The sequence below is a fragment of the Leopardus geoffroyi genome, chromosome D1 (genome assembly GCF_018350155.1).
Source record: "Leopardus geoffroyi isolate Oge1 chromosome D1, O.geoffroyi_Oge1_pat1.0, whole genome shotgun sequence".
NCBI classification, from domain to species: Eukaryota; Metazoa; Chordata; class Mammalia; order Carnivora; family Felidae; genus Leopardus; species Leopardus geoffroyi.
Genome location: NC_059329.1, coordinates 59,536,297 through 59,547,073, shown reverse-complemented (window position 1 = coordinate 59,547,073; position 10,777 = coordinate 59,536,297). Strand labels below are relative to the sequence as shown.

Below are 10,777 nucleotides of genomic sequence, written 5' to 3'. Positions count from 1 at the left end.
TGCTAATCGCAAAAGCAGCGGGGCCTGAATAGGGCCAATTAACTGGAAGAACTGCTGGGTGACAGAAAGTGACACCAATGAGTGACGGATCTTGTGCGACGGGGTGGAGCTTAGCCTCGAGGAAGCGGCCAATGAGCTGGAGCTCTTTACTGTTAAGAGTGTGGGCACGGAACTCCTGAAGAGCCGGGTCAGGGCGACGGGGTTTCTCCGAGGGAGGAAGAAGAGAAGGGGCAGAGAGACAGCAGCCTCAGCCTGGCTTCCGTACTTACCGCGCCGGGAGGCGGCAGCCGGCAGCGACCCGGAAGCACTTCTCTCTGCCTCAGCGGAAGGGCCCACCAGAACCGGGGAAGCACCAACGCATGCGCCTTCGCTCTCCTTTTGTTTCTCGTTCCCGCCCTCCACACCGGATGTGACGCTCTACACCTTAGTCACGTCGTTATGGTTGGAAATTTGCCTACTCTTTGGCCCCTCCTCGAACCTCCGCCGAGGGGCCTCTCCAGTCTGGCCCCGCCCCTCCGTGTTTAGCCTGGCTGTGCTTGCGAACGCCTACTGAAAACTAGCAGCAATCTGTTTTATTACTAGGACTGTTCGTCCTGTGTCGTCCTAGGAAAATGTGTCCACTTTTACCCCAGAATTGCTGAGTGATATTACACCTCATCTGCCTTCCCATTCTCACCCTAAGTTTCTTGTTGGGGCGCATGCTTTATTTATGTACGACTTCAACAGAAATAGTTGAGTCCTGGGGCACCTGGGTGGCTCAGTTGGTTGAACATCCAACTTTGGCTCGGGTCATGATCTCACTTGGAGGGTTGGAGCTGCGGGACCGGCTCTGTGCTGGCAGTGCTGAGCCTGCTTAGGAGTCCCTCTCTTACCCTCTTTCTCTGCCCCTCCCCCACTCGTGTGTGGGGGGTGGGGGTGTGGGCGTGAGTGTGTGGGCGTGTATGTGTTTGCGTGCACTCTCTCAAAATACATAAACTTAAAAAAATAGTTGAGTCCATACTATATTCCAGACTCTGCTAGAAGCTGGGGAAAATCTAGGAACATGGTCCCTGCCCCCAGTAGACCTCACACTCCAGTGGAGAAGCCAGACTCTGCAGACCCGCAGGGGACTCACAGGTTTCTTAAGATTGCCCGTCCAGTTCCAGTTCTGCATTTGAAATCATGTATGGGTTTGAGTGACTAGTCAGCTTCAGGCACTGCTTTTGGGGAATTCAGCTGCCCTCTCCAGGCCTGGGCTAAATACATTAGTGGTCAGCCTCGTCATCTCTCCCACTCCTTCCCTGATGCTTCTGTTCCAGTAACCTCTGACTCAGCCTCCGCTTCAGAGGTCATGCCTTCTGACAACGGCAGTCCTTCAAACCCAACCCCCATTAAGCTCCATCACCCACCAGCCTCTTCTAGAGCTAGCATTCATCCACAGTTCTACCCCTGACCACACCAGATGTGTGAAGTTTAACAAGTCGTTTTTCCCACCTGGATTTAGTTTTGTCTTCAACCAGCTTCGGAAACTATGCAGCCTTCCTCCTATCCTGGACTGATGTGAGGATTTGACGAGACTACATGTTTAAGTCGTAGTGTACTGTGTACGTTAACATGATTATGTTTCCAAGCAGCTCTAGTTGTTACAAAGTTTTCATTAAAGAGTAAATTTTGCCTCTTGGAACTGTCCACCTTTTTCATCCATTCACTCAAATACCTACTGAGTGCCTTACTGTATTCCTGTCACTAGTCTAAATAGTGGGTATATAATAGTGAACAAAACAGACCCCCCCCCCCACATCTCTTCATGCAGCTTCCATTCTAATGGGAGAGATAAACAACAAAGAAGTTAAATAAAATATATAGTTTTAAGATAGCAGTGAATGCCTAGGAGAAAAATCAGAGAAGCGGGGAGGGAAGTTTATTTTAGGTAGGGAGGCCAAGGAAGACCTTATTAGGAAGATGACTTTTGAATAAAGGTCTGAAGAAAAAGAAGGGGGGGGGGCATTGATATGATGTTTAGGAAAGAACATTTCAGAGAGATCAAGTACAAAGGGTGGAGAATTGCTGGAGCATAGTGTACTATGGTGAGAGCAGGAGATGAGGCCAGAGAAGTAGCAGGAGCCAGATAGTACAGCCTTGCAAGTCACAGTAACGATTTTAGCTTTTACTCCATCTTGAGAATCCTGTGAAGGGTTTTGAGCAGAAGATCCACATGATCTGATTTACATTTTAACAGAGTTACTCTGGCTGTTCTATGAAGAATAGATTTAGGAGGGAGAGTGGTAGATGCAGGGAGACCAATTGGGAGCCAATTATAATAATCCAGAGGTGGGGGATGAGAAGTGGCTGAAATATGAATATATTTAGAGGGTAGGGACAAGAGAGCTTGCTGAGAGATTGGATGTAGAATATCAGAGGCAGAAAGGAGCCAAGATGTTTGGACTAAACAACTGGAAGACCAGTGTTGCCATTTCTTGAGATGCGAAAGACAAAGGAGGTGCTGTTTTGGGGAGGCAACTATCTGGAGTTCATTTTTGGGTGTGTGGAGTTTGAAATGCCCATTAGTGTACAGATGGTGAGAGGGCAGGAGGAGGAAGGGACAGGAGGTCTGAGGGTCAGGGGAGACATCTAGACTGGATATATCAATTTGGGAGTTAACAGCACACAGATGGCATTTAAAGCCATGAGACTAAATAAGATCATCAAAGGAGTGACTGTAGATGGAAAATACTTTCCTTCAACATTCAGGATTTGAGGAAACTAGGAGAAGCCGCAAACCAGACTGAGAAGGAGGGCCAAAATAAGAAGAAGAAGAAGAAGAAGAAGAAGAAGAAGAAGAAGAAGAAGAAGAAGAAAGGCAGGCAAGCTGGGAGATATCCTGGAAGTCATGTAAAGAAGGGGTATCAGGAAGGAGGTCGTGCTCCACCTTTAGAAATAAGCCCATCAACCCAACCAAAGGAGGGATGCAGAGACTCAGAGCACAGTGAAACGAGGTTTGTTTGTTTTTTTTTTTAATATATGAAATTTATTGTCAAATTGGTTTCCATACAACACCCAGTGCTCATCCCAAAAGGTGCCCTCCTCAATACCCATCACCCACCTTCCCCTCCCTCCCACCCCCCATCAACCCTCAGTTTGTTCTCAGTTTTTAACAGTCTCTTATGCTTTGGCTCTCTCCCACTCTAACCTTTTCTTTTTTTTTCCTTCCCCTCCCCCATGGGTTTCTGTTAAGTTTCTCAAGATCCACATAAGAGTGAAACCATATGGTATCTGTCTTTCTCTGTATGGCTTATTTCACTTAGCATCACACTCTCCAGTTCCATCCATGTTGCTACAAAAGGCCATATTTCATTCTTTCTCATTGCCACGTAGTATTCCATTGTGTATATAAACCACAATTTCTTTATCCATTCATCAGTTGATGGACATTTAGGCTCTTTCCACAACTTGGCTATTGTTGAGAGTGCTGCTATAAATATTGGGGTACAAGTGCCCCTCTGCATCAGTACTCCTGTATCCCTTGGGTAAATTCCTAGCAGTGCTATTGCTGGGTCATAGGGTAGGTCTATTTTTAATTTTCTGAGGAACCTCCACACTGCTTTCCAGAGTGGCTGCACCAATTTGCATTCCCACCAACAGTGCAAGAGGGTTCCTGGTGAAACGAGGTTTTAATCAATGTTCTTGCAAGTGGGTGTCTGACAAACAGGCACGCTCTGGGCATTTACCGCAGACAATTTGTTTCCTAGCACACAAGTCCCTCCCCTGGTTCCTCACTGGCTAAGTACTACAGAGGTTACAGTCTTACCCGGGCATTACCTATGCCCATGTAAGGCAAAAGGTAATCTGATTGGAACAAATGTACATTCCCTAAGGTGATGCAGAAGACTTTCAGTCTCTCCTCCCTTTGTTCTTTGGCGCATGCTCATTGCAAAGCCCAGGAAAATAAGCCTGCAAAACAGAGAGGGGAAGAAGAACGAGGAAATGAAGTATCTAAGGCTTTGGGACTCCATTGTGTGTGTTTGGGGTGAGGCGGGGGCAGGAGGCAGTTTGTACATATTTCCAATAGGTTGTAAACCTATTGCTAGACAGCACAGTTTTTGTTTGGTATTTCTGAAAATAATAATCATCTCCCTTCTCACATCTACTACAACCTAGTTCTGTACAAATTGTGTTTCTAGTTGTTTCCCAAGCAGACCAGGAACTCCTGAGGGCACAGACTTAAGTGGTTTCTATGTCCCCAGGACAAAGCCTGACATCTCCCATCTCCTCGATCCTTTCTCTGCTTTTCCTGTGGCCTATGTCCCCATGAGTCTCTCCTCCTGCTTCTTTTCCTTACAGGATCCCTACTGCCAGCACCTGTTGCCTCTCATGCTTCCTGACAGCTCTGGCCTAGTGGAAATTCCCCTGTAAGCTAGAGTTTCTTACCAAGGTCTTTAGCCAGGTTCAACAAGCCATGGTGACTGGTTAGTTCCAGGTAGAGGAAGAGGGAGTGGGAGAAATGGAAAATTTGTGTGATTCCCTATTTTTGGCTTGGGTAACTCAGTCAATGATGGTGACATTTGTTTTACATTCATTATCCATCATTTAACCTTGCCAGGTGCTTAACTTGCTTTCATTTCAAAGATGATAAAACTAAGACTCTGAGAGGTTAAGAAATTTGCTTCATATTCCTTCCTTTGTTCCACTGTTTGGTCAACATTTATTGAGTACCATGCAAAAGCCAGACACCATGCTAGGCCCTATGGATAGAGCAATGAAGCAGAAATAATCCCTCTCGTAGAGAAAAATATAGTGCAGTGAGGACTAAGTCAACTATAGACAATTATAGGAGAGCATAGTAAATGTTAAAATCAATGTATGCAGGAGTGTTATGAGAGTACAGAGAAAGGAGAGATGAATGGGTTCTGGAGAAACTGAGTTTAGACTTTTGTTCCAGGGAAGGAAACATTTGAGAGGGCCTTGAGGGATGAATAGGAGTTTACCTGGTAGACAAGTGAGAGAAGGAGCTGTACAAAGAGGCATTATTACCTTTAAGGGTATGGAGTTGAAAGGAGATGATGATGTGTTTAAAGAACAGTGAAAATCCTTTTGGGCAGAACCAGGTATCTGAGGATAGAGAAAGAGAGATGAGAAAGAATGTTAGGGGAACTCAGATGGGAAAGGCTTTGGTGGCCCTGAGATTGAGTGGACAGAATGGGAGCCAGGAATCCTGGGCCTTACCTTGACCCTATTGTGACTTGCTGGGGACCCAGGCAGATTCCACTTCATATCCCAGCTTCTGTTTCTGTTTTCTCTAACATAATATCCCAAACATGTCTCCAGATCTATGTGAGTCCCTAGAAGATACTTCCTGGCCCTGGCCCTTCTGTCCTGAGATACTACTTGCTCCTTCATTGTGTTTTATTCAAGCCAGCCCTGGGCTGAAAGTAGGAGGTAGGATAGGGATTTCTCAAGAGTCAGAAATAAGTCCAAAGCCCATAGGCTAGAGTGGAAAATCCATGGCTTTGTGCAGAGAATTCTCCAGGATCCAGGAAGGGCAAGAGCTGAGTGATGTGAATACAATATCTCCCTCCTATTTGTTCCTGAAATGTTTAGAGTGCATTTTTGCTTCAGGGCCTTTGGGCTTACTGTTCCCTCTGTCTGGAACACATCCCTCTTGCAGTGTAACCTCTGACAGTTGGTTTCTTTTGTTTTTTGTAATGCAAGTGCCTGACTTAAGCTTTGGTCCAACTGACAGCCATTTCTAATAAACAGGCCACCTCTCCTCCACCAAGGCTCCTTTGTTTTAGGGATTTTGCTGACTTTAATAACTGACCACTTTGGGCCACTTGTTTGTTCTCTTCCCCCACTTTAAATTCTCACTCTTAAGTTTTAAATTCCCCAAAAAGACTGGGCCCTCAGGGGCAATTAAGTGGCTCAGTAAGTTAAGCATCTGACTTCAGCTCAGGTCATGATCTCGCGGTTCATGAGTGCAAGCCCCGAGTCAGGCTCTGTGATGACAGCTCAGAGCCTGGAACCTGCTTCAGATTCTGTGTCTCCTTTTCTTTCTACCCCTTCCCCACTCGGGCTCTGTCTCTCTCCCTCAAAAAAAACCAAAAAACAAAAAAACTGAGCCCTCAAAACCAAAGGCCCCAACCATCGACCCCAATAAAAGCAAAACCCCAGAACCCCAGGCCCATATGCTCTTTCTATGGTGACCTTGCTGTGTGGCCACAAGTATGCTGTGTAATTTCCAGGTTCTGTAAGTAATAAACCTTTCCTCCAAAGTTTCCTGATGATTACTGCTCAAGAGCATCTTAAAAAAAGAATCACAAGGGCCAGTCCAACCACAGCACTGCTTACCAGTAGGCTGAGACCAGCACAGAACAATTGGTGTTGATGTGGTTTTAGAGTTGGGGTGGGGGGGGGGCAGGGGTGCATCCAGAACCATTGGCCAAGAAAGAATTCTTGAGACATCTTTGGTGCAAAAAGGTGATTTTATGAAAGCATGGGGCAGGACCCATGGGCAGAAAGAGCTGCCCTGGGGTTGTGACAGGTGATTGATTATACACCCTCAGGTTGGGAGGTGGTTAGGGATAGCATAGGTCTTCTAAGGAATTTTGGAAGCAAGGTTCCCAGGACCTTGAAGGGGCCAGCTGTTGTTAGGAAAAGGCATTTATTACTGCCTAGTAAAACCTTTATCATGAGACTCTTCAGATGTATTTCAGTGGGCCCTATGCTTGGAGGATGATTGCCAACATATATCTTTGGGGGGGGGGGGGGGGGGAGGCGGTAAAGGAAGTTTCCAAAGCAATTTTTATATGTTCAGGTAGACTTACAGGATCCTAGAGGTTGGGATAATGTTAAGCTAAGGTTGCCTTTTGCCCTTAGCAAAGTGTCATCATCGAAGCAGCTGAGCTCCTAGAGGAATGTCACTCTGCTTGTCCCAAGGATTTGTCAATGAGCTGTAGGCAGTAAGGAAATTTAATTTTTCATTTGCCTTTGTTTCCACATCAGTGTGGCTGGCAGGACTGCATGATGGTCCTTGCAGTTACCTTAGGGGGGGAGGGAATGCTTTTTTTTACCTGTAACTTGCTTATTAACCACCTAACTCAGATGGGTAACATCATCTCAGAAAGAAGCACCACTTGCTGGGGGTCTGTCACACTGCTATGTGCTTTCGCATACTGGCCCTGTGGTATGTTGTCTGTGGCGTGTAACCCAAAGAGTCACAGCTATCATAACAATCCAATGGTCTCCCCAGAGCATCGTGATCAAGCCCACAGGGTCTAATGAGATAATCAGACTCCTAATTATAAAGGCCTTAATTGACTATTACTGTGTGAGAGGGTCCTCCATGCCTCATGGCCAAGAAGAGCTAAGGAAGGTAGACTGGATCACAAGGGTATTGTCACTGCCCAAGGAGAGGCTCTGGGCTAAAGACACAAGGAAAAGAGGACAGGAGACTTCCACCTGCAACCACTGAGTCAGTGAGTTATGCTTGGACTACATGTCCTAATCCAGAAGACTGAAATAGCTTTGCAAGCGGAAACCAATGGCACCACCAGAGGGAAAATACAACAGAGGCCTACAGTCTCTGTGACACCACTTCACTCACTACTTCCACTCTTCATCCCCTGACCCAATGGGATATTACCAATCCCTGGTCAGATGTTACTAAAAAAAATGATGGACAGATATACATGTCCTGAACATCTGGTGCCAGAGCCTCTTGAGAACCCTGAGGAGGTACACCATCTCCTTGATATATGCAAAACCCACGGACACTTCCTGGGTGTTAGTCAATGCCATGTAAACCAAAATGCAAGACTCTGGTATTACACTCAGAGGCCTAGGAGCTTTTCCCAAAGATCCTATGTATATTGCGCTAGTGGAGGCAGACCCCAATCCAGAGAGGTCTTTTGGTACACTCTGGAAAGGAAAGCAGCCACCTAGCAAGAGGGCTTACAGTGATGTCATCCAAAATTTTTGGTAACAACACCTAAGATTAAGGTAACAGGATAAAAACAAAAAGTAGAAACTGAGACCACAACCATACCTTAACTGAAATTCAAACATTTCTTAGAGATTTTATGCAGCAGGAAGGAAAGAGAGGAACAAACAGGCTATTGCAAGTTTTCTTGTTGGTTTGGAATGGGCTCTGAATTGTTACTCATGGCTGCCAAAATGCACCAACTGGCCAGTATCTCTGAAGACCGTAAAATCCATAACTTTTTAAAAGATCCATCCAGGCTATGTGCTTGTTTCCTCTAAGATATCACAGATCCTGAACCCCTCAGCTTTCCCCTGAATGGGGCAGAACTAGAAGCACACTTCTGGAGGCATCCCCGCCACCAAAGGGAAAGCTGATATGGTTATCAAGGCCTCCAAGGAAGAGGAAGAGGGAAATGGGGCAAAGGCCCCTAGAGTCCCCTCATACTCATACTTCTCTCCTCCCTTGGATATTTACTGCCTAGCTCCATGCCATCTTTCCATCACAGTGATCACTGCTAAGGCTCACAGTGAATGGAAAGACTAAGGTGAAGCCCATCTCCTGCTGCACAAAATGAGCATGGTCCAATGGGTTTATCCTTTTCATGACTACAATGACCCAAATGACTCCCTCTTCATTTCATTTCTGAATAGGCCCGATTTGACCTCGAGTCCACAGAATTATTTTTACGAGGTGCTCCTCTAATTAAAGGTCAGTGCCACTATATTTTCCAGGTACCAGCAAAACCATCAAAAAGGCACTAAAACCCCAAGGAGAAAACTTACATTCTTTCTTGGTCCCTTGAAAATGTAAATCTCACTGTGTCTTTGAAGTGTAAACACCCCAGGATGTAACTTAAGTCTACTTGTCAAGGACAAGTACAAATCTTAAAAGCCTTCACAACTATTAGTAAAAAGCTTTAGCCATTGGAGCAAGACACCTTAACTTGTTCCATCTGCCAACTGGGATTCAACTTTTTTATAAACTAGTGACTTTTATATTATGTGCTTGATTCATGGCTAAAATTTTGCAATAGTGTCTCTGTGTATCTCTGTATGTTTATGTATGTCTGTGGATATATGTTCTGTACATGTGGGTTTTTTTTTTTTTCTCTCTCTCTACCTCCAGATGGTATTGCCAAAATTAATTGATAGGAGTTCCATTTAATTGGCTTAAAAATGAGCACTTAAAGGGGCGCCTGGGTGGCTCAGTGGGTTGAGCGTCCAACTTCAGCTCAGGTCATGATCTCGCAGTTGGTGAGTTCGAACCCCACATCAGGCTTTGTGCTGACAGCTCAGAGCCAGAGGCCTGCTTTGGATTCTGTGTCTCCCTCCCTCTGCCCCTTCCCCACTCATGCTTTCTCTCTGTCTCTCAAAAATGAGTAAATGTTAAAATTTTTTTTAAAAATGAGCACTTATGAATTAAATATTCCTAAAACTCAGAAATACAGAAACTAACCCAAATGTTTTTTAAGTTCACATGATCTGGGATAATCTTTGGTAAATAAATCTAGTTTAAATTTGATTTAATTAAAATTGGTATGTCTTCAGAGTTATCAACATTAACTATAATGCAGACATACAACTTTTATTCTACCTGAGTTTATTAGTCAAATTCATGTTATCTCTAATATAAATTTTGTCAGGAAGAACAGTAGCTTGGGATGCTGGCTGACTTTGTCTAGTGTCTAATGAAGTGTTTTTGGGTATCCTAAACATAATTGTTAGGAGCAGTGATTTAGATAGATGTAAGTGGGACAAGAGTTTTTAGGTGAAACTTTCATCAGTAATTATATCTTATAGCATGTCCAGTTTCATGGGGCACCTGGCTGGTTCAGTCAATGGAGCATGCAACTCTTCATTTTTTTTTAATGTTTTTTTTGAGAGAGAGAGAGAGAGAGAGAAAGTAAGCTGGGGAAGGGCACAGAGAGAGGGAGACACAGAATCCAAAGCAGGCTCCAGGCTCTGAGCTGTCAGCACAGAGCCTGACATGGGGCTCCAACTCACGAACCGCGAGATCATGACCTGAGCTGAAGTCAGATGCTTAACTGACTGAGCCACCCAGGCGCCCCAAGCATGCAACTCTTGATCTCAGGGTTGTGGGTTTGAGCCCCATGTTGGGTGTGGAGATTAGTTTAAAAAAATAAAATCTTAAAAAAAAAAAAACAGTTTCCCAAATCTTTGGTAACTTTCATTGTTATAATTTTGCTAAGTTAAAAAAAAAAAAAAAGAGGGGTGCCTGACTGGCTCGGTTAAGTATCCAACTCTTGATTTTGGTTCAGGTCATGATCTCAAGGTTTGTGAGTTCAAGTCCCACATTGAGCCCTGCGCAGACAGCTAGGAGCCTGCTTGGGATTCTCTCTCTCTGCCCCTCCCCAGCTCGTGTGCATGTGTGCTTTCGCTCTTTCTCTCTCAAAATAAGTAAATAAACTAAAAAAAAAAAAAAAAAGAATTTTGCTAAGTTAAATTAAATGATGGGAATTCATTGAATGTCTATATTATTTCTAAACAAGATGAAATACTGAAACATTAATTATTTTTTTAAGTTTTATTTGTTTATTTGTTTGTTTATTATTTATTTATTTATTTAGATTTATTTATTTAGAGAGCATAAGCAGGGGAGGGGCAGAGAAAGGGAGAGATAGAATCCCAAGCAGGCTCTGCACTGTCAGCACAGAACATGATATGGGGCTTGAACTCATGAACCATGAGATCATGACCTGAACTGAAATCGAGTCCAGCGCTTAACCAACTGAGCCACCCAGAAACATTAATTGTTAAACAAGTCTAAATTTACCTGCTTTTGATCTCTCATTATAGAAGA

At 44.4% G+C, this 10,777-nt stretch overlaps 1 long non-coding RNA gene across 1 annotated transcript; it reads left to right on the top strand.

Annotated features, from left to right (window-relative positions):
• The first annotated feature begins 89 nt into the window (after positions 1–89).
• Positions 90–1,660, top strand: LOC123601228. The gene is made up of 2 exons (XR_006714023.1): positions 90–441; positions 1,299–1,660. It is a non-coding gene; the product is annotated as an uncharacterized LOC123601228 (long non-coding RNA).
• The last annotated feature ends 9,117 nt before the right edge of the window (positions 1,661–10,777 follow it).